The sequence below is a fragment of the Saccopteryx leptura genome, chromosome 5, assembly GCF_036850995.1.
Source record: "Saccopteryx leptura isolate mSacLep1 chromosome 5, mSacLep1_pri_phased_curated, whole genome shotgun sequence".
Lineage (NCBI taxonomy): Eukaryota > Metazoa > Chordata > Mammalia > Chiroptera > Emballonuridae > Saccopteryx > Saccopteryx leptura.
The window spans coordinates 135,869,545-135,897,140 of record NC_089507.1 but is presented as its reverse complement, the minus strand read 5'-3'; the positions used below and the strand labels follow the sequence as shown (position 1 = coordinate 135,897,140).

The 27,596-nt window shown below is 38.5% G+C and overlaps 1 protein-coding gene across 1 annotated transcript in view; it reads right to left on the bottom strand.

Moving 5' to 3' along the window:
* Window positions 1–27,596, bottom strand: part of CELF2 (CUGBP Elav-like family member 2) — a 704,551-nt gene that overhangs the window by 556,594 nt on the left and 120,361 nt on the right. The gene's annotated exons all lie outside the window — the stretch shown is intronic.

The following is a 27,596-nucleotide window of genomic DNA, read 5'->3' as shown; positions in this document are numbered from 1 at the left end:
TAGACTTTGAGCTCTTGGAGGCATGTGCTACCTTTCCTTTTGTGATTCAGTGATGGTGATGGAAGGCAAATACATAATAACTGTCATACTTCTCCAGTCTCCCCTTCTCCTCACACCCATGATAAACACAGTGTCATTTCTAGTGGGTCTGTTCATTTACTTATTATTTAATTCATTCATTTTATTCTGCAATTATTTACTAAATGCCCACCATAGTACCTCAGAATATCAGTCTTAGCACTGAACATTCTTGGTCTAGAATATTGTTTGGAACGTAACAGATGTTCAATAAATATTGGTTTAGTAAATTAGTAAATGATCACATTAGATTTATTTATTTATATTTATGTATAATAAAATATACATAACATAAAATTTATCATCTTAACTGCTTTTATGCATACTGTTCAGTAATAGTATTAACAACAAAATTGTTTAAAAGTACTTTTCATTGGAAATCAATCCCTAAGTCACGAGTCAGGAAACCTTTATCTGTGCCCCTACCTAATTAAGTTTATTCACGGTATTGTGCAACCAATCTCCAGAACTCATTTCATCTTGGAAAACAAACTCTAAACCCATTAAACAACAACTCTCCATTCTTCTCTGTTAGCATCCACTTGCACCCACCATTCTACTTTCTGTCTCTATGAACGTGATTATTTTAAGTACCTTATATAATTGGAATCATACAATGTTTGTCCTTTTGTAACTGGCTTATTTCACTCAGCATAATACCCTCAAGTTTCACTTATGGTGTAGCATGTGTCAAAATTTCCTTTCTTTTTAAGGTTGAATAATATTTCATTGTGTGTAGACACTACATTTTGTTTATCCATTCATTTGCTGATGGGCACCTGGGTTGTTTCTAACGAATGTCTATTGTGAATAATGCTGCTATAAACATGGGTACAGAAACATCTCTTTCAGGTCCTGCTTTCAATTCTTTTGGGTAAAAACCAGAAGTGGAATTTCTGGATCATATGGTAATTTTAGTTTTAATTTTTTGAAGAATTGTCATATTGTTTTTCATAGTGGCTGCACCATATTATATTCCTAATCACAGCGCACAAGGGTTCTCATTTCTCCACATCCTCACCAATACTTGTTATATTTGTTGATAATTCCATCCTAATGGGTATAAGGTGGTATCTTGTGGTTTTGTTTTGTATTTCCCTAATCCAAATTAGTTTTATTTTCAAAGGTGTTTTATTCTGCTCTGGAGAGACAGTTACACTAGTAACAAATGAGATTTATAATTCGCACCTCTCTACCCATGATTTTCATCCTCTGCTTTCATCATTTCATTTTTGTAATAAACTCATTCACATTCATTAAAACACACATATATTTTTTGTGTAACAACATTCTCTACATACAGAAAAATAAAATCAATGCTAGATATGACACATGAGTACTTTTGAGAAATGTTTTAAGAACTATGATTCTTAAGAGCAATCCAGCTCCACTGTGATACCCTAGAACATGATGACTTCTGTGTCCAGTGAAGGGCTAACATACCCACAGTCTACTCTATCATCTTTGGTCGCTAGGGCCAAGCACTTGACAAATTAGAAATCTATGGAAAATCCTGTTTGGCTATTTTTTTAAACACTTTTTTTTTTCCTAATGCTTTTCCAGAGTAGTCTGTTCTCAAATTGCAAAGTAAATGATTTACATTTTCATTTTCCCTATTTTCTGAAGGCGACATTACTGAGAGGTTAGAATGTAAGCTATGAAATAATTCTTAGCAAGTTAGTAAAATGAGGGAAGAAAGGCAAAAATCTCTGGGTAACTTGATATTTAGGTATTTAGCTCCTGAAAATTCATGGGTGGACAGTAGCATCTGTTCATGAAAATATAAACATATTTGCAAAATGGGTAAAAACATGCCCCTCAGTGGCCCAGGGATCTGTATTAGGATAGTAGAATTCTCTGCTTAACTGCCTACAAAAACAGTTTGATCACAGTGACATTTCCAGGAGGCCATGTCATTGTTTAGTTCTATCCAATTAGTCTTATGCCTCCTGGAATATTCTTTCACTTGCCATTCCCTGAAAGAGAAGGGAGTCAGATCACTGTGTTTCAGTCCCAACTAGCTCTGTCTTTTGTATAGTTTGTGTCCTCATCTATAAAATAAGTGATCTGAATCTAAGGATTCTTGCGACCATCCACTTCTCAGCACTGAAATTCTAATAATCTGCTTCTCTTGATTATTTTCCACAAATGGCTTTGGTGCCTATGGCAGTGCAATTTCTAGACCCCGAAGGCAAAAATCCAAAACAAGGCTCCTAAGGCAAAATAGTGTTGTCTATTTTCTGAGGTTACTCAGATGCTTTTGTGGATACTTCCATGTACACCCTGTTTATGATTTCAGTTTCATCACTGGATTCCAGACTTCCCAGACACAGGGCCTCCTCCTGCTCATCCCCAGTGCATCTAAAACATCATAGAAATCAGATTCTATCACAGAATTCTCTCATGGATAGGGCTGCCCAATAAAGACACAAGATGCCAGTTCAATTTGAAATTCAGAAGAACAGCAAATAATATTTTTAGTGTGAGTATACCTCATGCAATATTTGAGACATACTTATACTAAAAATGTATTCATTGCTAATCTGAATTTTAAATTTAACTGATGTCTTACAATTTTGCTTGCTAAATCTCATAACCCTGAGAGCATAAGTCCTGTGGGTATGAAGTTCATCTTGGCCACACGTCATGGGTAACTGAGCAAGTTACACAGCCTCTGTGCTCCTTGACTTCCTCACCTGACAAATGTGAATAATGATGATCTTTCTCACAGGAGGGCCAGCTCAAGATAAATGGGGATGCTGGAAAGACTATGATTTTTCCCCATCCAATTAATATTTGTTAAATATTTGCATAAAATTTATTCTGTGAAAGTAAGAATAAGCTATTTAATTTTAATAGTAAATTAATACTCAAATGAGAGGTTTTAATTTATCAGAAACCAAACCTCTTATGGTTTGATTACTCTGGCATTTGTTTAATTAAGCTCCTTAATCTGAATCTGTAAGGATTAATATTAGCGGCTGAACTTCAAGGTCTATATGACTCCTGGTGCAAAGTAATGCTCATTAGAGGAAGATAATGTTATTGTTATTGTTAAAACATCTTTGTATGAGCAACCTACCCCCGAACCCTAAGATATTCTTTGGAGATGGATTTACAAGCATCATATAATCAGAGCTCCAGATCTGAGAGTTGGTCTAGTCTGAGTTCATCATTTCACAGGTAGAACTGAAACCCAGGCAGATAGAGTGATTTATGGGAAGTTTCCCAGAGAGGTAGATGCATAGCTTGGTGTCCTCAGTGCTCTTTGCTCTTGTCGAGAGACACACTAACAGTCTAGATATCTAGATAAGTGACATGATTCATGAAGTAGTTCCCCTACAAAGTAAAAATACCAGGCATATTCAACTTGTGTGCAAATATTAACTGTACCATTTTGAAAGTTTATGGGAACACAGAAATCTTACTATCATGGTTGGAAACATAAAACATTGGCATCTCTCTCAAAAAAGACCCACCGAAATCACACCGTGGAACACCAGGGGGATTGAAGCTAATGATCTTACTAGAGCCGTTTCCAAATAAATACAAATTTCTAATTGTGACACAGCTCAAATGAGTATCTGACTCTCTTTGGAAACTATTAAAAATGCTTGTGCAGATTAAAATTACAAACGCTTATTGAAACAGTATGCCTATGAAAGCAGAGAAGACAAACAATGACAAACAGAAAGGTCATTGCTGATGAAATATTTCCATTAGGTGGCCCTGTTCCATGATATTTCCCTGTTTCCCTCTTAATCAGATGTATGAGTGAGTGCTGGAGAGTTAACTTTCTATGAGAAACTTTCTATGAGCTGAAACCTTCCACTTACAATTCATTGTTCTAAACATTTTCTTATGTTTTTTGGCAGATTGAATGTGCAGGCACATATCTGAGCTGACCTCCTTTGGCTGAGGTTGGCTAGAAGTCTGTTCAGCACCAGAAACTAAATATTTTTGACATTGCTTAAGAAAGTGGTCATTTTAAATGGGTTTACACTTTACATTCTCATTAAAGTATGGCGTATCTTTAATAGTGTTAATGCTCCAGTTAGAGACTGTGCATAATTATTATCCTAAAGTCACATGGGGCCAAGGAAGCAGAAATCTCTGTGATGTGAAGACTGGTTTGACAAGAATTTCAAACATTCACAAGGTTAGTTTAGTTTTCTTCTTTTCAGAGTTTTGGCAGAGTAGGTCAAGCTCCAGATATGAGTTTAAAATTTTGGAGTTCTATTGATAAAACTGAAAGCTGAGAAATATTGTGAGATGAGACAAAAAGAAAATTCTGGAAAACCCTGTCTTTTGCTGGCCAAATAAATAAATAACAACCATACTCTATTAATGGCATTCCTTAGTGCAGGTGACCCATAGAACACAGCTCATTATTTAAATGATATAACAAAAGGTTTTCTTAAAGTTCTTATATAAATTTTATTATGCTAGACTTTCTACTTTTAAACTTTAATAACTAGAATTATTTGTCTAATAGGAATAAATTCTAAATGGTACTTGAAGAGGAAATGAATTTGAAGCTCTCAGTTGTGGTGAGTTTTATTCTATCAGCCAATAAATCACTAAATGGAGTTACTGTTCATTTGTCAGAAGATCTGAAATAAGCATAACCACTAAGGTATGAATATGGCCAAGTTCTGTACCTTGTTTTTCTCATCTATAAAGTGGAATGATGGTACCTGCTTCATGGATTGTTGCAAGGATGAAATGAGATAAAAGATTTAAAGTGTTTAGAACAGGGCTTTGTATATGATTATTATTTAAATGGCAGGTGATACTATAATAATAAAGGATTGATTATTAGTATTAATATCTCCATCACATTTAGCTTAGTATTTTTTTTGTATTTTTCTGAAGTGAGAAGCAGGGAGGCAGAGAGACAGACTCCCACATGCGTCTGACCAAAATCCACCCAGCATGCCCATTAGGGGGCGATGTTCTGCACATCTGGGGCATTGCTCCATTGCAACTGGAGCCATTCTAGCATCTGAGGTGGAAGCCATGGAGCCATCCTCAGCACCTGGGCCAACTTTACTCCAATGGAAACTTGGCTGCAGGAGGGGAAGAGAAAGAGAGAAAGTAGAGGGGGAAGGGTGGAGAAGTAGATGGGAGCTTCTCCTATGAGCACTGGCTGGGAATCAAACCCAGGACATCCACATGCCAGGCCAATGCTCTACCACTGAACTAATCAACCAGGACTAGTTAACCAATCAACCAAGTACTAGTTAGTACTTTTTAAATGCATAAAATAGTTTTGATGGTTTTCACATACATTTAATACAACTCAGCCACTTCACTATTTTGTCTGTAGGAACATACACACAAATATTTGGTTGTTCTTTATTTTTCTTTTTTAAGTGAAAGGAGGGGAGATAGACTCCTACATGTGCCCCAATTGGCTTTACCCCCATCTGGGGCTGATGCTCTGCCCATCTGAGGCTAATGCTCACACCTGAGCTATTTTTAGCACCTGAGGCGGAGGCTCCATGGAACCATCCTCAGCACCTGGGGCTGACACCTGAACCAATCAAGCCATGGCTGTGAGATGGGAAGAAAGAAAGGGAGAGAGAAAAGGAGAAACAGATGGTTGCTTCTCCTGTGTGCCCTGACTGGGAATTGAAGTTGGGACATCCACATGCTGGGTTGACGCTCTACCACTGAGCCAATCACCCAGGGCCAACATTTGTTTTTTTACACCAAAAAACTATACATACATAGACACATATACAGTTCAGTTAACAAAGTTTCTTACTTTACCTCTCCTGCCTATTGTTTAAAAAACATTATGTGCAAAGGAAGAGGGAAATCTTAGATCTGAAAGGTCATAGCTTGAAGTTTCAATTTTTTCTCACTGAGGACATATAATTAATCTGTGAAATTTAATCTGATGAGGTTTTGAGGGCATTTTATTTTGAGTAATAATAATATGCCTAAACCAGTAAAGCAGTTTTAACTATTGACTTAAAAAAATGCAAGACTACAAAGATATTACTGTTGTTTCTTGTAAACAGTGCTTCTATAACTCATCTCCTTTAGGCAGGGAGGGCTCTTGAACTTGCAGCAAAATGTACCTCTGTGGTAGCAGGTAAGAGGCCAATAGTTATTATCCATATTTGTGCAGAAGAAAATGAAGGTAGAAGCCGATGACAGGATTTGATTTGGTTAAAGTCAGAGGGCAGCAGAGTTCATTCACATCACTGCACACCTCCTTGGTACCAAATGCCTTTTTAGATTTTGCAGATGCAAAGGTGGGTGAAGTCTAGCTGCCTCTATCAGAAAGCTTTTTTCATTGTTGCTTGGGAAGAAACAAAGGTTCTTTACTAAGTAGCTGCTGTACAATGTTATTCTTGCTGGGAAGACATATAAATGTGTGCTTGGAAAACACAGGAAGCCCCAGGAACTTTGAGTAGTGAAGAAACAAATCATACTAGTCTTTTAAGAAAATAACAGCACTGCAATGTGGGAAGCTCTGGAGTCTGGAAGGAAAGTGCTGGTAAGCCCTGTTGTAATCTAACAGCCTTTGAAAGAAACAAGAAGGACCTGCATTATGGCAGGGGAGTCAGGAGGACGAGAAGAAGCTTAACTCAGGAGGAGCTTCCCAGAAGAATGTGGATTAATGACAATTTAATATATGTGGCAAGGGACAGAACCTAAACCATTGGAGATTGGCATTTTCAAGTCTCTGTCTTCTCTTTCCATTCCAATGCCACATACTGTATATGCATTCAAGCACCATATTTGCATTTATTACTCCCTCTCCATAAATGAATTATAAATACAGTGGTGGGATTCAGTGGTTTGCATTGGTTCGGCAGAACCAATACCTAATTTTTTGTTGAGTTAGGTGAACTAGTTGTTAAAATGGCACTTGTCATCAGGCTTCTCTCTCAGGTGGGCACCTGGGCAGCTGCCCAATGTGGAAATCACAAATTTACATTCCTTACTCTTACTCTTTTTTAATGTTCATCCGCTCGACAGTGTATTCTAAGTGCTTGTAGAAATGTACATTCCATCCATAGGTGAAAAAAGCTTGGATGAAATTATGCATGTAATATTTATTTAAATATTTCATAAAACTCATTATACCTTTGATGAAGTACTACATTTTAATTTTCTTGCATTTATAACTTCAGTAAACAAACATATGATGTAAAGAGAAAAAGTGTTGAACGATCAGGGAGTGACAAGCTGTCATTGGAAATAGCTTAAGTAACAATTTTATTGTTTTTTTTGTTAGGTATTATTTAATTTATATATTTTTTCATTCAGTGAGAGGAGGAGAGGCAGAGAGAAAGACTCCTCACCTGCACCTGGACCAGGATCCACCTGGCAAGCCCATTAGGGGCTATGCCCTGCCCATCTGGGGTGTTGCTCCATTGCTCAGCTACTGAGCTGTTCTTAGCACCTGAGGCAGAGGCCATGGAGCCACCCTCAGCACCCAGGGCCAACTCGCTCCAATTGAGCCATGGCTGCAGGAAGGGAAGAGAGAAAGAGAGAGAAGTGAGAGGGGTTGGAGTGGAGAAGCAGATGGACGCTTCTCCTGTGTCCCTGATTGGGGATCGAACCTAGGCTTCCACATGCTGGGCTGATGCTCTACCGCTGACATAACCAGCCAGGGTCTAATATATTTTATTAATATTTTAAAACTCATTCTTATAATCTAGTTTTGAGTACCTCTTGTATTGTTCTTATTTGAGTATTAAATGCATAAATTAATAAGCTACCTTTGGTATATCATTTTTTTATACTTAAAATGGTCATTAGAGCAGAGAACTGGTTGTTAAATTATTTGAATCCCACCACTGCATAGATTTCTCCTGCCATCTCCTTAGAATTCCAGACCATACATTGAACCCACTGCTAAAATGTCTTCTTAGGTTTAGTATATGCACTTCAGACCCAGACATCCAAAATCAACCCTAAATCTGGTTCTCCGGCAGGATTCAATCTCAGCAAATGGCATCTCCACCATGCCAAATTCCATGTGTTGCCCTTGATACTTCTTTTTCATCATCCTCAAACCAAATATCACTGTAAATCCTTAGATTTTGTTTCCTAAATATCATTTATCTCTAGTCCTCCTGCTACTATTCCACCCCAAATTACTGTCCTCTCTCTGTCCTAGACATTTTCAAGAACCTCCAAAATGTTCTTTCCATTCTTACAGGCATGACGTGATATCTTGTTGTATTTTTCACCTCACACCTGTCAGAATGACTATCAATAAATCAACAAACAAGTATTGGTGAGGGTGTGTAAAAAAGGGAACTCTTGTGCCCTGTTGGTGGGAATACAGATTGGTACAGCCATGGTGGGAAGCAAAATGGAGTTACCTCAAAAAATTAAAAATGAACTGCCTCATGACCCAGCAATTCCACTTCTTGGAATGTATCCACAGAAACCTGAAACACTCATTTGAAAGAGTATATGCTCCTCATGTGTTCACTGCAGCATTATTTACAATAGACAAGATTTGGAAGCAGCCCACGTGCCCATCAGTAGAGAAATACAAGTACTGTATGATTTCACTTATATGTATAATCTAACAAAAAAAATGACCTAACAAGCAAAAAAGAGAAAGACTCATAGAGAGCAGGCTAACAGCTGTTGGTGGGGGGGAGGATGCTGGGTGAGAGGGGTGGAGGGATTGAACGAAAAAAAAAAATAGAGAGAAAAAAACTCCTGGACATGGACAACAGTGTGGTGATTGCTGGGCAGCAGTGAGGGGAGGGGAAGTAGAGAAGGGTAAATGAGTAATAAATGCTGATAGATGGAGACTTAACTTGGGGTGGTGAACACACAATACAGTGTACAGATGATGTGAAAATTGTGTAATTTTGTTATCTGATAAAAATAAAATAGAACTACTGCATATGACCCAGCAATGCCACTTCTGGTGTTTATCTGAAGTAAACAAAACACTAACTTGAAGAGATATATGCACCCCTATAATCTTGGCAGTATTATTATTATTATTATTATTATTTATTAGTTTTTTTAAGTGAGAGGAGGGGAGATAGAGACAGACTCCCTCATGTGCCCTAACTGGGATCCACCCAGCAAACCCCATCTAACGCTGATGCTCCAATCAACTGAGCTATTTTTAGCACCTGAGGCTGACCCTCAGACCAACTGAGCTATCCTCAGTTCCTGGGGCTGACACTTGAACCAATTGAGCCACTGGATGTCAGAGGGGAAGAGAGAGAGAAGGGGGGAGTGAGGGGAAGAGAAGCAGATGGTTGCTTCTCATGTGTGCCCTGACTGGGAATCGAAACTGGGACATCCATACGCCGGGTCAATGCTTTATCCACTGAGCAAATCAGCCAGGGCCTGCAGCATTATTTACAATAGCTAAGATATGGAAACAACTTAAATGTTCATCAATAGATGTGGTTCATACTTCTATGCAATGCAATATTAGTTGGTAATAAAAGAATCAAACCTTAACTGTTTGTGACAACATGGATGTACCTAGGGGGTATCATGCTAAATGAAAATATCAGAGAAAGACTATATGATTTTACTTATATGTGGAATCTAAAAAACAAGTAAATGAACAAACAAAATAGAAACAAACTCATAGATAGAACAAACTGATGGCTGCCAAAGGTGGGTGCGGCCAGGGAGCTGAGTGAAAAAGGTAAAGGGATGAAGAACTGGTAGTTACAAAATAGTCAAAGGATGTGACAGCATAGAGAATATAGTCAGTAATACTCTAATAACTTTGTATGGTGTCAGGTGTGTACTAAACTTACCTAGTAAGGGGTGAGCACTTTGTAAGTTATATACAGGTTTGATCACTATGTTGTATATTTGGAACTAATATAATATTGTATGTCAATTGTAATTGCAAAACAAAAAAATTTAATAAATAAAATAAATGTCTCTCACATCCATACTCACTGCCTCTGCTACTGTGGGGATGAACTTTGGGAAACAGAAATTTCTTCATGGCACCTTTCCTGTTGAAAAATGGTTTCCATTGCTCTTAAGGTGAAAGAACAAAATCCTCCATGTGGCCTAGAATGTGTCTTAACACCTTTAACTGCCTTCTTTGCTAAAGTGCTAACTGTGTTCTGATCTCAGCTTTCTACAGGAATGTTTTTCCTGTTATCCCAAAGTCAGACACCCATATATAATTCTTATAACACTAGGCAGTCTCTATTTACCACTTAGCAAAGGTGTAATTTTGTGTTTATTTTATGTTGTGTTACAAATGTTTTTTTCTCTGACTAGATGCCATGATGTAGGTGAAAGGTCAGCCAAAAGAGGACCCCCAAGTTCAGGCAAGAAAAGTTTATTAAGGGGTTATTTGCTGGGCTGACTCCTAAAGTGGAGGTCAGCAGTGGTCTCTCTAACATGCAGGGTTAAACAGGGAACCACTGGGTGGGGGCTAACAGCCCTTAGAAGAATGGGAAAAGGTGGTTTTGGCCATTGACGTAAGCTTTACCTGTAAGGGGTAACTGGGAAGTCTCACATCTGAGTTAGTCAAACTCAGATGTCTGGGTTAGTTGACCTGGAGGCCAGAGGTGGTGATCCAGATCACCCTGTATGTTAGAATTCTTTTCATGTACTAAGGGAGGAGGGGGTTAGGGACCCTGACTGCAACCAGGTCTCTATGTTCACCACTGGATTCTCTAGTATACAGCTTGGGATATATTAGGTGCTCAATAAATGTTTGAATAAAAACACACTAAATGAACCAGTCCACGGTTTCTAATGAGAAAGAACAGGGAAATGGATGAAGTAATTGATCAAAGTTGAGAAGAGTCGGACAATGTTGAGAGTTAGGCAGAGGAATTCAGTTTGGGACATGTTTAGACTTAATCATTAGATAGGACACCAAGGTAGATGGTAGAATATACAAAATTCTTTCCAGAGAGAAGTTGAAACTGGGAGTCATTGTGCATATGTACTTGAAACGTTGCAATGCTAAGGGGCTAAGTACAGAGAAAAACTGCAAGCTCAAGGGCCCCCAGAGACCACCCAGCAAAGGCACATGTGGAAAGATACAGCAGGAGGCAAACTGGAGAGCGCATGCTCTGTGGGAAAGCATGCAAAATCAGATTAAAACAAAACATCCTGGTAGCAAAACAAAGCACTTCTGCAAATTCCATTCTGCCCTCTTGGAGGGCTGTTTCACATCATGTGGAATGAAGGATGAGAAGGTCAAAGATAAAGCACAGGTATGCAGAGGAGCAGCCAGAGAAGCAGAGGAAGAAATTAAGATCATAGAAGAGAGATGAGTAGAACATAATCTCTTGGGAGCCAAGATGGAACATCTTAAGGAAAAAGGGGTGAATCAACAGTGTTAACGCTTCTGAGAGTTTAAGTGTAATGAGGATTAAAATTAGACCATTGGATTTGGCCATCAGAATTCAGTAAAAGCCATTTCATCTAAACTCATGTTAAAACCCATGGTTTCTAGCTCTTGAGCCAGGTTGATTTGGGTACTTTTTCTACAGATCTAGTTACCACAGAGCATTGTTTCTGATTTTAGTTTACTCAGACCCCTTTTGCAAAACATAAGTATTTCACATTTTCCTTTAGCGTCATTTTGAAAATCAAAATAAAATTTAAAGTACCACTAAAATGAAATCAGAGCAACCATAATTTTGAATATGTTTTATATTATCATAATTTGAATACCTGTTGGGCAGATAAAATATATTATGCTCATTTTGTTAAAGATGGCACTGCCCACATGGAAGCCCATCGCCCAGGTGATATTAATGTGTGTTGGGGGCAGGCTGTGGGCAGGCAGGATCCTTGTAGCCTGGGGCTTGTTTTTAGGACTAAGCCTTTCCCACTCTTTTTGATGTGGGTTGGTGCAATCTCATCATGCCTCAGATAAGTGACTTTATTAGAGACTTCCCTATTTTGTATATTGGATTAAAGGTTTTGATTTTTGTACTATAAAGTGGGGCAGACTTGGAGCTTGCTCTCTCTCCATTCCTGAGATTAGCATTAGAGGAGAGAGCAGAGAGGAGAAAAGAGAGAGGCCACATGGAGGAGGCCAGGAGAAGCAGCCAAGATGATAGATAAAGTGTTGAGTGAGAAGCCAGTTTGTGCAGAGTTTGTGCAGGGAGAAGGAAGGAGATGGGGAACAGAGGTGAATAAGTCTGGTGAGCTAGAAACCTTTGATTCTAGGAAACTCGGATAAGTCAATAGCTTTGTGAGCACTGAATGAGTGGGTTTTGGAGCCCAGTGTGTGTTTTTACTTGCCCACCAGGTACAAGCTAGGATTAAAGGTGATGGCCCATCAGCTTTTGGCTCCATTGTTTCTTTACCGACTGTCCAAATCCAATGCAAACCTGCATGGGCCAGGCTGCTGTGATGGTGGCCCTGGCTACTGGCTTCATAATACCCAACAACCTGGAGAGGTATATTAGAATAAGTATTATCCCAATTTTATAAATAAGAATAGAAAAGCTCAGGGAGATCATGGACGTATTAGGTGTCAAACAACCAGTTAAATGCTCCAACTACAATTGGCCCAAATCTGGCCTCTTCCCATATTGCTGATTGCAGTCTATTTGGTGATATACTATCAGCCAAACATACTTCTACCAAAGGAAACCACTGTCCCCCTCCCATCACCCACAGCAAGCCAAGCTAACCATGGTTTAGAAGTTCAACTTACCATATGGAAAAAGTCATGCTTCTCGTTGGAGCTCTGAAGGTTGAAACCTTCTTCAGACCCCAGGAAATAGACTAACTACCCTTTAAAATTACACTGCTCACAAAAATTAGAAGATATTTCAAAATGAACATGAAGTGATAAAATATCCCCTAATTTTTGTGAGCAGAATTAGGGGATATTTCCAAATGAATATGAAACAATAAAATATCCCCTAATTTTTGTGACCAGTGTCATTTATTTTTTAAAATCTGCCTCTGTCGTTTCTACGATCATGTCTCTAATGGAAGCTGAACCTCATCTCTAACGAGAAGGCCCTTTTTCTGGATGTATGACTTGAGTGGTGAGAAAACTGGATCTGCCCGTGTCCCCTGCTCCTGGTGCCTGGTACACATCATCAGTGTGCCCATGCCTGCAACATGGTGATCTCATTCTGGCAGATTAGATGTGAGGGTCACTGACCATGCTCCAAACAGGTCTCAAGACTGCTTATTAACACAAAACTAATGGCATATGATTACCTCTTAAAATTTTGTCTGGTAGCCTCAAAAAACAGTTTCCAAATAGATGCTGCCTAAACAATTGTATTTACTTTAGAGTAAACCCCAGGAAGATTAGAAGAGTTTGATTTCATGTATAAGTAATACTGACAACCCCACTAGCTTATTTATTGAATGAGTGAGTAAGAACTATGTGCCAGGGGTTTTATAAATATCACTTGTGAATTAACAGCAAACCTTCGAGATTGATACTTGCCTAAGGCCACAGAGCTATTAAATGGCAGATTGGATCTGAATTTGGGTCTATTCTGCTTTGAAGCCCATTCTCCCACCACATGTTGGACCTCAGGAACAAATTAGAATAAGAAACGCTGAGGAAGGGAGCAGGTTCACTAGCACTGTTTTACTACAGAATAGTGTTAATGCCCCAAATTCAGGACAAAGACACCCTGATATAGACAGAGGTGTCCATCATTCCCTCTGACTTGTGTGAAGCATCAAATTTTCTTCATGCAATCTCTCCCTGCTTTTGCCTGCAATGATTGTTGTATACCGTCTGGAAAATTCCAGAACCAGTTTTCAAGTACCTGTCTGAATTGCTGACATCACATAACTCTGACCTATGGACTTTCAATTTCTTTTTCCAACTCCCAATTTTCTTTCTTAAGAAAGGGTCAGAATAGTGCATATTAACATATTTTATCTTTCTTATACTAGAGGTTTTCATGTTAAAAATTCTGTACAGCCTTATGGTTACATGCTGTCTTTTAAAAAGAATATCTGCTTCACTTTAATCCATTACTTAAATCTGGAATATTCCAAACCCAAATGTTACATGGAATCACCTGGGAAGAGTTTAATGGAAAAGCAAGGCAGCAAATTAGTACCATATGATTAGCTTGAGTAATACTAAGTTTGTTTATCCAAGGCTCCTCAGAAGAATGAATTGTATTTTTAAGTTATGACTTGTTTTCAATATCTGTACAGACTTGTCACTACTTAACTGGACATTTAGTTTTCCACTTTTTTATGTCCCTCCTTATAGTCATTTTCCTGGCTATTCAGTATGTGCACAATGCAGAGAAAAATAATTATAGGAAAAGGGACACAGAGAATGTCATAATTAAACCATGCTGCACTTGCAAAATACTCTCAATATCCCCGAAACATCTTGATTGCTATAATCAGGTAGATTAGGTTTTCAGCAAGTATCTTTTTAAACAGAGCTTTCTCTAAAGTCAGAAGCAGAGAGGCAGTTCTCAGAATCACCTTATAACACAAAATTAACTAAATTTGCCCTCAATTCATTTTTAAAATCACATATAAAGGGAAGTCAAAATGTAAACCACTCAATGTGTAAAACATGAGGGTATCTTTCATGACCTTCTAAAAGATGAGGGTTTATTTTCCCCTCATCTGAACTCTCAGTAACAAATCCTCTGAGTGTACCAATGACAAAGGCAGAAACTTATTGCCTCAAGATGTGGTTTAAACTTTTATTTTATGGTTTGGAGATTAAAGTTTCAAGTAAATAGAGTTGCAGGGGTCAATGGAAGTAAAAGACCTATGTGAGAGAATGCTGTTACCTCGAGTTAAAAAAACATTCACTGTTTTTGTAATACAAAACAAAAACACATTGCCAAAAGAGTAAGAAATGATATTCAAAAGGAATTTAAAGCCAATTACCGGGTAAAATACCCAAGCTAAGAAATAGAGTCCAGGACTTCAAATCCTCTTACATTCTCTTTTTCTACATCATGATGATGCAGGTTTATATGTAAAATATTTCTCTCTGATCCTCATCTAACTAATGGGCTGCTTGAGAATGCTGGAGATATTGCTGACTTACTGAACTGTGACCTGCACAGAATAAGCAAAAAACAAGAAAACCAACTTTATAGCAGCAAACAAACAAACAAAATAATTAACTAGAGAATTAAAGCTTAATATAGCTTTCTCCTCTAGAGAGCTCTGCCTGACTGCAGACAGCGCATGAAGCCAGGTTTCAGATGCACAGCACATGACTAGTTCTGTTATAAGAGCTCTGCCCAAGATACGTTCAATAAACGTATCTTAAAACACCTTAGCTGCCTGCCTGCTGCAGTGAGAGAAGACAGGGAGGCAAATGCTCACCCAGCAACTAGGACACAAGGATTACTCTCCAACCCAGTTACTGGATTCTAATAAAACAAAATCCATGTCCTCGGGAGCTGTTTCCTCAACTACTCTTACCCTGCTTTCCAAGAAAAAATAAAGACCTTTCCTGCCTTTCCCACAGAAATACTAACTGAGCACATCATGTCTAATGCAGCTCATCACCGGTGCCAGACATGCAGAGGTGCAATCTGCCTCCTGCTCCTGAAGGTAGAGGGGATAGCGCGGATGGGGGCGCACGGCAGCAGTCAGGAGGAGACCTGACTGGAATCTGGGCCAGGGCCGGTGTTCAAGAGGTTTTGTTTTTTTTTTGCCATCGAGGAAGAAGTTATAATAAAATTAAAGTCTTTAAGAAAGAAATTCTGCCTCAAACCACTTTCCTCTCCAGTGATTTTATTTAAATCCTATTCTTATATATATAATTTTAGTTTTTTGACAAAAGAAACTGACTCTTTTGATCTAGTAATTTAAGGGCAATTTATTGTAAAGTGATAATTTATTAAGATTCAAGAGTAGAGAAGGCTCTCATACTCAAGAAGGAGCTTGGCTCACACCTGAGTGTTCCTGACCCAGGCCTTGGGGGCGGGCAGAACCCATGGGGCAGAGATACAGAGAGCCTCATCCAACTTCTCCTAGTAGCTTAATTACCTGGCTCCCTCCCCTCCCCAGTCTATACTGCATAGCTAGAAATAAGTCTTAAAAAGTAAATTCCTTTATGTCAAATTATATTGGTTTTAATTCATAGAAAGCTATAACTGATTGAAGAGCCTCATAATGTAGGAGAAAGCTGACACAGCCATGTTATTTATTGGGCTCAGGGCCAATTTGTAATCCTAAATCTCTTCAAAAATACTACTTTTGTTATGAATGACCCATTACCGTGGGGGCAAAGAGGTACCTGCTCTAAGCAGATAAAGGGGGCTTCTATGAGACGCTAAATCTCTTTGCTTGTTATGATCTTGCATGTTTTCAGTCTAGCATTCAATCCAAGAATGAGCTTGGTTTTTGTTTAATAAAAAAAGCCTGACCACATCCTAAAGAAGAGAGTGAACTTGTGGTAATGAAGACAGCAATTGTGGATACAGACGAGAGGCACAGAGAGTCAAGTTTTATTTCCTCAGAAGTCGTTTTCTGGCTCTCTCGGGCACTGGGCAGTAAATGATCCCAGCTGCCTTCCTTCCTCAGCTCTTACAATCCCTGCAGGGCAGGTTTTTCAAGAACCCCGTTTCCTTTTCTCCATTCTTCATAATCTGTCCACTTTCCTCAGTGGGATGAGTTTCTACTATACTAGATGAGATTTCAGGTCATTGTCAAGGTCAGCTGGGTTAGAAGTGTTGTGTTGTCCTTAGAAGGTAGTATGCTTTGCTCTTGCCTCCATATAGCCCAAGTGAAAGGTGACCCTGGGTCAGAGAAAGCCTTACTACCCCTCCCTCACTCTTCGTATCCTCTCTTCTTTCCAGTACAGCTTAGGACAGCTCAGGACTTAACAAATGGGTAACATTTTCTCTTGTTGCTTTCTCTGGTTTAATTTCCCTATTGATGTTCTGGCTTTGTCTCTGAAAGGTCTAAATCAGGGGTCCCCAAACTTTTTACACAGGGGGCCAGTTCACTGTCCCTCAGACCATTGGAGGGCCAGACTATAAAAAAATCTATGAACAAATCCCTATGCACACTGCACAGATCTTATTTTAAAGTAAAAAAAACAAAACGGGAACAAATACAATATTTAAAATAAAGAACAAGTAAATTTAAATCAACCAACTGACCAGTATTTCAATGGGAACTATGCTCCTCTCACTGACCACCAATGAAAAGAGGTGCCCCATCCGGAAGTGCGGTGGGGGCCGGATAAATGGCCTCAGGGGGCCGCATGTGGCCCGCGGGCCGTAGTTTGGGGACCCCTGGTCTAAATCTCAGTGGAGCATATATGGTCCATTGGTTAACATAGCAGTTGGTAAGCTGTGTTCTGTGGGCCAAATTCAGCCCTCTGCCTGTTTTTGTACACAGAGTCTTATTAGAATCCCACCATGCCCATTAATTTATATATTGTCTTTGGCTGCTTTTCTACTATGATGGCAGAATTAAACAGTTGTGACAGAGATCATATGTTTTGTCAGCAAAACTAAAAATATCTACTAACTTGCCCTTTGTAGAAAAAAAATCTGCGAACCCGTGGTTTAGAACATTTAAAATGCACCTGAAATATTCGATATTTGGTTATGTTCAGCTGAAACATTCCTAACTAATAGACAAAGGTTTCAATGTAAAACACAGCAGATATTATTTGGGACAATCTAGACTGGATTAGAAAAAAAAAATGGTTGTCCTAATAATCCAGCCCAACTCATTAGATTTATATATTTTGCGGTTTTGAACCAATGCACATTTAGTTATATACTATTACTGTGCTTCAATTTGTCATTGTTTCTCTCTGGCAATGGGGGTCTAGGTTTGGCAGCACTATTAGTAGAGAAGGCCTGTTAGGTATTATAAAATGTTCCAGCCTCTCCAGGAATTCCCAAACAAACGGTTTTTAGAATCCTCAGTAAAGAAACTGATGGGCCCCGTCTTGGTCCCTCCAACCTCAATTTCTCTGGAAACCTGTACATGAGGCGTCTACATCAGGACCCAAATATTCTTGAGTTCACTCGGCATAATGCCATTTAATAGCACCCAATTGTATATATATACTTTCCATCTGTATGTAAAACAATTATGTCTTTCAAATGTGCACATTTCTAAACACCATATCATAGTGGGCCTTCCAATAGGGGCATGGTTTCTGCTTTCATGGAAGTTATTTTGCAACCCAAAGAAATAGGTAAGTAATTGTTTGCTTGCTTGGTGCTGACCTTTGTGAGTTCTTTATATATTTTGGATATTAATCCTTCATCAGAGCTGTTATTTGCAAATATCATCTCCCATTTAGCTGGTTGCCTATTTTCTTTGTTGTCAGTTTCTTTGGCTGTGCAGAAGCTTTTTAGTTTGATGTAGTCCCATTCATTTATTTTTGCTTTTACTTCCCTTGCCTTTGGGGTCAAATTCATAAATTGATCTCTATGGGCAAAGTCTATGTGTCTACTGCCCATGTTTTCTTCTATGTAATTTTTTGTTTCAGATCTTAGATCCATTTTGAATTAATTATTGTGCAGGGGGACAAACTGTAGTCATTTCTGCATGTGGCTTTCCAGTTTTCCCAGCACCATTTACTGAAGAGGTGTTCTTTTCTCCATCATGTGTTTTTTGGTCATTTGTTGAAGATTATTTGTCTACATATATATGTGGTTTTATTTCTGGGCTCTCAATTCTTTCCCATTGGTCTGTATGTCTGTTTTTCTGCTAATACCATGCTCTTTTGATTATTGTGGCTCTGTAGTATAATTTGAAGTCAAGTAGTATGATATCTCCAGCTTCACTCTTTCCTCAGGATTGCTTTGGCTATTCAGGGTTTTTATGGTTCCATACAAACCTGGTGATCTTTTGTTTTATTTCTTTAAAATGACATAGGAATTTTGATAGAAATTGCATTAAATTTGTAAATTGCTTTGGGTAATATGGCCATTTTAACTATGTTGATTCTTCTAAGCCATGAACATGGAATATTTTTTAATTCATTGTGCCTTTTTAAATTTCTTTCAATAATGTTTTACTGTTTTCAGTATATAATTTAAAAATGTGTAGAGGACCTGAACAGACACTTCTCCCAAGAGGACATACAAATGGCCAACAGATACATGAAAAGATGCTCATTTTCACTTGCTATTTGAAAAATGCAAATCAAAACTACAATGAGTTACCACCACACACCTGTTATATTGGCTATTATCCACAAGACAGGTAATAACAAGTGTTGGAGAGGCTGTGGAGAAAAAGGAACTCTCATTCACTGCTGGTGGGAAGGCAAATTAGCACAACCATTTTGGAAGAAAGTATGGTGATTCCTCAAAAAACTAAGAATAGAACTTCCATATGACCCAGCAATCCCTCTACTGGGTACCTACCCCCAAATTTGAAAACATTGGTACGTAAAGACACATGCATCCCCATGTTAACAGCAGCATTATTCACAGTGGCCAAAACATGAAAACAACCAACCAAAGTATCCCTCAATACAAGATTGGATAAAGAAGATGTGGTAGCTATATACAATGGAGTACTACTCAGCCATAAGAAATGACGACATATTGCCATTTATGACAACATGGATGCACCTTGAGAACCTTATACTGAGTGAAATAAGTAAAGCAGAGAAAGCTAAGAACTGTATGATTTGACACATAGATGGGATATAAAACAGACTCATGGACATAGATAAAAGTGAGGTGGTTACCAGGGGGAGGGGGACATGGAGGTATGGGGGAAGGGGGAGGAGGAATGGTATAAAAAGAGGGACAAATATAAGGTGATAAAAAATTATTTGACTTTGGGTGATGAGTATACAACATATTCAACAGTTCAAATGTTATAGAGATGCTTACCAGAAACCTATGTACTTTTATTGATCAATGTCACCCTATTAAAATTAATGTTATAAATAAAATTTAAAAATAAAGAAATAGATAAGTAAATCAAAAACATTTCATTTTGCACTGCAAAGGAAACACATCAACCACATGAAAAAGCAATGGACCAAATTGGAGAAAGATAATTTGCAAATCATATATCTGATAATATATGAAACATAGGATATCCAAAATATATAAAGAACTCATACAACTCAACAACAACAAACAATTAAAATATAGGAAGATAATCTGAATAGATATTTCTCCAAAGAAGATATACATATGGCCATCAGGTACATGAAAATGTATGCAACATCACTAATATCTGGGAAATATAAATCAAAACCATATGGGGTATAATTTCACACCTGTTAGAATGATTATTTTCAGAAAGAAATAACCAGTGTTGGTAAGGATATGGAGAAAACAGAACCCTTGTGCACTGTTGGTGGGAATGTAAATTGGTGCAGCCACTATGGAAAACAGTATGGAGGTTCTCAAAAATTAAAAATAGGCCTACCATACATATAACCCAGTAATTATGCAAAGAAAATTTATACAAAGAAAATTACAACACTAACTCAAAAAGATATATGCATCCCCATGTTCACTGCAACATTATTTACAATAGCCAAGATATGAAAAAAACCTACGTATCTATTGACAAAAAAATGGATAATGAAATGTGGGATAGTATTCATCAATTAAAAAAAACAATGAATTCTTGCCATTTGCAATGAAATGGGTGAACCTTGAACTCATTATGGCAAGTAAGTCAGAGAAAGAGAAAAACTGTAGGATCTCATTTATATGTGGATCTAAAACAAACAACAACAATAAAAAAACAAACTGAGTTCACAGGCTCAGGGATATGGCAAACAGACTGGTTGTTGCCAGAGGTGGGGGTGGGTGGGTGAAATGGGTAAAGAGGGTCAAAAGGTACAAACTGTCAGTTATGAAATAAGTAAGTCCTGGGATGTGTACAGCATGGTGGCTGAGTTAATGATGCTACATTGTATATCTGAAAGGTGCTAAGAGAATAAATCTTAAAAACGTTCTTATTATGCCCTGACCAGATACCTGGGTTAGAGCATCATCCCCATACACAGAGGTTGCAGGTTCAATCCTTGATCAGAGCATATACAGGAACAGAGTGATGTTTCTCTCTCTCTTTCTCTCTCTTTCTTTCTCTCTCTCTCTCTCTTTCTTTCTCTCTCTCCTCTCTCTCCCACCTTGCTCTCTAAAAATTAGTCAATAATTTTTTTAAAAAAGTTCTCATCACAAGGAAAACAAATTTATAAGTATGTATGGTAATGAATGTTAACTGAACTTACTGTGTTGATCATTGCTAAATATATACAAATATAGAATCATTATGTTGTATAACTGGAACTAAGATAATGTTATATGTCAATTATACCTAAAAGAAAATACACATTCCAAATAGTTACTTAAACTATATCTCTGTCGAATGGTAACTAAGTGCTGAGAAAGTTGCAATGAGGCCAGTCCCTATCTGCACAGGAACAGTCACATGACTGCTAATGTCAATATGTGTCAGGAGAATGCATCTCTGCAATATCTGATTTACGTTATCACCCTAGTTTAGAGACAGAACATCTGAAAAAAGGTTGGTAGTTCAGTCTATCAACTCTACAGAAAAACAGAATAAAAGATCCTTGAAGGAAAATGAAGATCAATATAAAGAGAACTGCTTTGCTTCTAGAAAAACTCTACTGTGTGGGCAAAGCACGTGTGGTGTGGCTCAGAGGTGGGACTCAGGATCTACGGGAGAGTACTTCTTTGTTCTAGCTCACACTGATCATATACAAATATTGATCGACTTACAACCTATGCAACTTATGACCGTTCGACTTTACAACCACAATCACTAGCCACGACTGCTCCGCGTCTGGCAACACAAGCATTGACCAGCTGGGCGTACGGCAGTGCAGACCAGCTTCCAGCAGCACTACCATCTCCGTGTGCACCATTTCAACTGTTATCCCAGACTCGGTACAGCAATTTGTGTTTTGTGTCTTGGATATTTTTCATCAAACCTCTCCCAAGATGTCTACCAAGAGGAAATTGTCTTTGCAAATATTAAACCAGTTGTACTGGTAATGCAGTGTTTTACTTAAACCTGAAGAATGTAAAAATAAGAAACAAAATGGTGTAGAGATGATACAAATGGCATAAAATGAACAAAGAAAATTATGATATATAACAATAATGAAAGAAAATTATGATAAAATATGACTTAAAGATTTTTATAACATCATTTCACAGTACTGTACATATAGCCTACTCAACTTTCGACCAAATCGTGTTACAACCAGTCTGTTGGAACCAATCATGGTCATAAGTCGAGCACTAGCTGTAGTTCAATGAATGGGGATATTTAGGTATAGAATCTGGTTCAATCTCTCATCCTACAAAGAGGAATGTGCTGGTGTCCATTCAAATAATGGCTGAGCAAAATGTTGTGTCTGGTGATATGTAAGTAGACACAGTGATGAATTGGACATGGACCTTGTCTATCTTTAGAGAGTTTATAGCCTCCAGAAATATAGTGTCAGAAATGGAGATTTTTTAAAACATGGAACTGAGGAAAGGAGGGTAGGTTAGTTGATTTCTTCAGGTACCTTCTCCTGGTGCATTAAAATGCAGAGAGCAGGTAAGAGCAGGACTCTGCATGAGAACAGCCCGGAAGCCTGCACAGGTAGCCCTCTCCTATAGGACACTATAGGACAGCATTCTAGTATTCTGGGACTTTGAGGCTGAACTTGTTTAGGGACAGTAGGGAGGCAAGTGGCACATTCTGTTTTCTATTCTCAAATGGTGAAATAAAAGTGGCAGGTGATTCTCTATTTTTGGGAAAATAGCTTCACTGTGATCTCTGACCTTTGGGAGATGTTTACCTGATTACATGAAGAATTTCTTGTTTCTCCTAACAGAGATTTCAAATATTCTGGATATATTGATTTTGTCCTTAATACTTTATTATGTCAGCCCTCTAGAGAAACAGACTCATTCAGGAGAGGGAACAATAATTGTCATGTGAATATATTTCTACTGATTATTTGTGTCAACGAGTGGAAAAAACTTATGAGGGTATTTTGTGTTTTTGTTGGTTGATTGGTTGATTGGTTGTTTGGTTGGTTGGCTGGTCTTGGGGAGAGGCAGGAGAGAGACAGACAGAAACATTGAGCCACTCCTGTGTGTGCCTTGGCTGGGGAATTGATATTTTTGGTTTTTTGAATGTTGGAATGAGATGAAAATGCTATGGCATTTTTAATTATCTTCTAATAACCTTTGTCATTATTAGTTACATACTCTTCTACATTAGTCATGCTTTGTGAAAAGTAGATTATTTTCTAATACAATAAGTTATATGAGGCCCTCATCTTGAATTCACTTTCATAAATATATACAGTAATTCATTCTACCAAGAGAATCATTACAGGATTTTCTCATAGCCTGCTTTCCTCCTGCTATTGCAAAGGTTTTTTTAAAGTAACTAGCATTAAGTAGGTCACGGCTCTTCAAACTTCCCTGTGGGAAAAGGAAGAATAATTTGGTGCAAATTTCTCCCATCTGAGGCATAGTTAAGGCACATGCTCTGTCAGGTTACCGATGTACCAAGGAAAGGTGCTATGTCAGAACAGTATACGGCATTTCTTTTTAAGTGCTCTGGCTCAATTAATAAAAATCAAGTAGCAGATGGGAGCACCAATTTCATAGGATTGTTGCAAAGATTATATGAAATATTAAATATAAAGCACTTAGCATAATACCTGCATATAGAGAGCATTCATAGTTCTTAACTTGTCTTCTAAGAAGACTAGCACCTGAACTTCAGACGGCAGCCTACCCTCAGGGGACACTAACAAGCTTCCACAGAACCTCTCCTTACTCCAAGATGTCATGTAATGTGAGCTGAAGAGTATCTACACATGGCATTCCTTCAAAATTACACAACAAGCTCTCCTCTGTGAATTTAGGATTCAACCTGGGAGATTTATCAGGCATGTGAGAGGAAAATGTCTCCTAAAGGAGCTATAGAAAGCAATGAAAAAGAAAGAAAAAAGGCCAAACATGTCAGGGTCTGGTCTATTTTTTCCAACAACATGTGCTGTTCTCATCAATGGGAGTTTCTCACACACTCAGAAAGGGAAGAGGCCAAAGTGTGTTTTCTTATATAGCATTAAAAGCTCATCCAAATGTTTCAGGGATGTAATAAGCCATAAATTTTCTCCAGACTATAACGATCTTTGTGAGATAAAGTGCTCATGACCTAAAACATCTTTGACCTTTGAAATATTACCAAGATCTTTAAAAAACTTTTTCTCAATAAGGCAAATTTATGAAATTTGAATATGAAAATTCAAATTTCTTGTCATATGAAATTAAAACATCTCTAACTTGTAAAGCCAGGAGCCACGGCCACCGTCACAGCTGCCTGGCTCATGCAGGTTCACATTAGATTTGAACAGACGATAATGACACAATGGAGCCAAGAACTGGTGGGCCATTACTTTTAATTCTAGCTTACACCCAGTGGGCAAGTAAAAACACACACTGGGCTCCAAAACCCACTCATTCAGTGCTCATAAAGCTACTGACTTATCCGAGTTTCCTAGAATCAAAGGTTTTCTAGCTCACTAGCCTTATTCATCTCTGTTCCCCATCTCCTTCACTCTGCACAAACTCTGCACAAACCGGCTTCTCCTTCAGCACTCTGCCATCTTGGCTCCTTCTGCTCTCCTCCATGTAGCCTTTCTCTGCTCTTCTCTCTAATGCTAATCTCAGGAACTGAGAGAGAGAGTAAGCTGCCGGTCTGCCCCACTTTATAGTATAGAAATCAAAACCTTTAATCCAATATACAAACAGGGAAGTCTCTGATACAAAGTCACTTATCTGAGGCATAATGGGATTCCTCATGAGAGTGTACCACCCTACATCAAAAAGGGTGGGAAAGGCTTAGTCTTAAAGCTAAGCCTTAGGCCAGGGGTCCCCAAATTTTTACACAGGGGGCCAGTTCACTGTCCCTCAGACCAATTGGAGGGCCAGACTATAAAAAAATCTATGGACAAATTCCTATGCACACTGCACATATCTTATTTTAAAGTAAAAAAACAAAATGGGAACAAATACAATATTTAAAATAAAGAACAAGTAAATTTAAATCAACAAACTGACCAGTATTTCAGTGGGAACTATGGGCCTGCTTTTGGCTAATGAGATGGTCAATGTTCAGTTTCATATTTGTCACTGCTAGCCGTAACAAGTGATATGACGCACTTCCGAAGCCATGATGTGTGCGTCCCGCATCACCGGAAGTAGTACTGTACGTGAGCCACACTGCGCATTGTGCACCGCCACATAAAGTACTCCAGGAGCACAGGATGTGGCTGCATCTGTGCTCTCACTGACCACCAATGAAAGAGGTGCCCCTTCCGGAAGTGTGGCGGGGGCCGGATAAACGGCCTCAGGAGGCCACATGCCGCCCATGGGCCGTAGTTTGGGGACCCCTGTCTTAGGTTATAAGGATCCTGCCTGCTTACAGCCTGTCCCCCACATCCAGTGCAAACTATAAGCAAGCTAACATATACATCATATTTGCAAACTTATTTGACAGACATAACTATACACCAAAAACACTTTTATTTTTGTTGTTGTTGTTTTTGAAATCGTTAGCCTTCCTAGATAATAGATGAGAGGCAGACAATGGCTCATGCATCAAATCCAGCGCATTGCCTGTTTTGTGAATAAAATTTTATTGACTTACATCTAAGCTTAGTCATTTACATAGTTGCAACTTTCACTTTAAATGGCATAGTTGAATCATTACAATAGAGATTCTGTGGCCATCAGAAACTAAAGTATTTACTATCTTGTCCTTTTAGAAGTAGTTTGTCAATGTCTTATCTAGATCATTCTCATATGCAGAGGAATGAATTCTTAAATAATAGGTGTTTATCAGATGCCTAGAAAATTTAAAAATTTTCCATGTTATCAAATTCAGACACTTTGCTTATTGGAACAGAAATGAGGACCTAGAGATAGAATTAGTAAACTGGGAGTTAGGAGTGAGTTATTCATTATTTCATCCCACATAATATATCACCACCACTGTAGTAAATACCAATGTTAGAGTGTGAACAAAATAGGTAAAGCCTCTGACCTTAGGGAGTATAAAGTTGATGAAAGAGATAGTGATGACAGTGATTGCATCATTCATTCATTCGCTCATTTATTCACTTATTATCTGTTATGTGCAGGAAATATTTTAGGCACTAGATATATAGATACCATTTTACCAAACAAACCATATGCTCTAATGAAATAGAGAGATAATAAATGAGCACATGTAAAAATAACAGGTATTAGTAAGTGCTATGATTAGAATATTAATTAAGCCATATGAAACTGAGATTTTTAATAGGTCAAAAATGGTTGAATTTTGACCATTATATATGGCTCAGTATATCAGACAGATATGCTAGGGAGTGACTTTTGAATGACTTTAAATTGTGGGGTCTGCCTGACCTGTGGTAGTGCAGTGGATAAAGCGTCGACCTGGAAATGCTGAGGTCACCAGTTTGAAACCTGGGCTTGCCTGGTCAAGGCACATATGGGAGTTGATGCTTCCTGCTCCTCCCCCCCTACTCTCTCTCCTCTCTCTCTCCCCCTCTCTCTCTCCTTTCTAAAATGAATAAATAAAAAAAGTATGGTTCTTGTTTAAATTGTGGGGTCTGGGATGCCTTCACTGAGTAGGTGACATCTGAGTTAAGACTTATAAGACAGCACCTTCCAGCCCTGCAAATAGCAAAGATTTCTGGGTAGGGAGAGGAGTGGCTTGTGCAAATATCCTAAGGCTAAAATAAGCTTGGCTTATCTGAGGAAGAGACAGGAGACCAGAGTGGCTGGAGCAACAGGGTCTGTGGGGAGAGAGGGAGGAGATATAGCTGGAGAGGTAGTCAGGGCTAGGTCAGATGGGGTCTTTTAGGTTAGATAAGGATACTGGCTTTTATTTAAACAGTAATGGGAGGCTTTTAAATAGAAAAGTCACATGATATGATTTATGGCTTTTGAAGTGTTTTCATTCCTCTTGTGTGGAAAATAGACTGTGAGAGCAAGAACTGAAGCAGCAAGATGTGTTAGGAAGTCCTACAGAGTTCTGAGCAAAACAAGATGCTAGCAAGGAAAGGTAGAGAAAAGCAAAGAGCCCATAGCCATTTAGGAGTTGCAATCAACAGGAGACAGAGACAGGGTGGATGTAATTAAGAGAGAAAATGAGGTACTTGGGAGGATGCCTAGCTTTCCAATTTGTATACCTGGCTGGATAGCTAGCTGTGTGACTCATAAGCCCGTGAGCACCAGAGGGGAACCACGTCTTCGGGAGATTATAGACATAGTTTACAACCTGTTGGGCTTGAGTCATCTTTAAGACACCACTGGCTGTGCTGAGAAGTCTGGAAACTCTGAGAAGAGGTCTGGGTTCAGCTGTCTTAAATCATGGGAGGAGAGAGGAGAAGATAAGAGAAGGTGAATAAAATACCTCAGCAGACAGACGGAGTTCAAGAGCAGGGCGTAGCAGCGGCAACTTGTCCCGTTAAGGAATTTTGTGACCTCATCTAGTCATTTCATCTTCTGTGCTCAATTCCTTTATCGCTAAGTGGTAGAGTTAAACCAAAT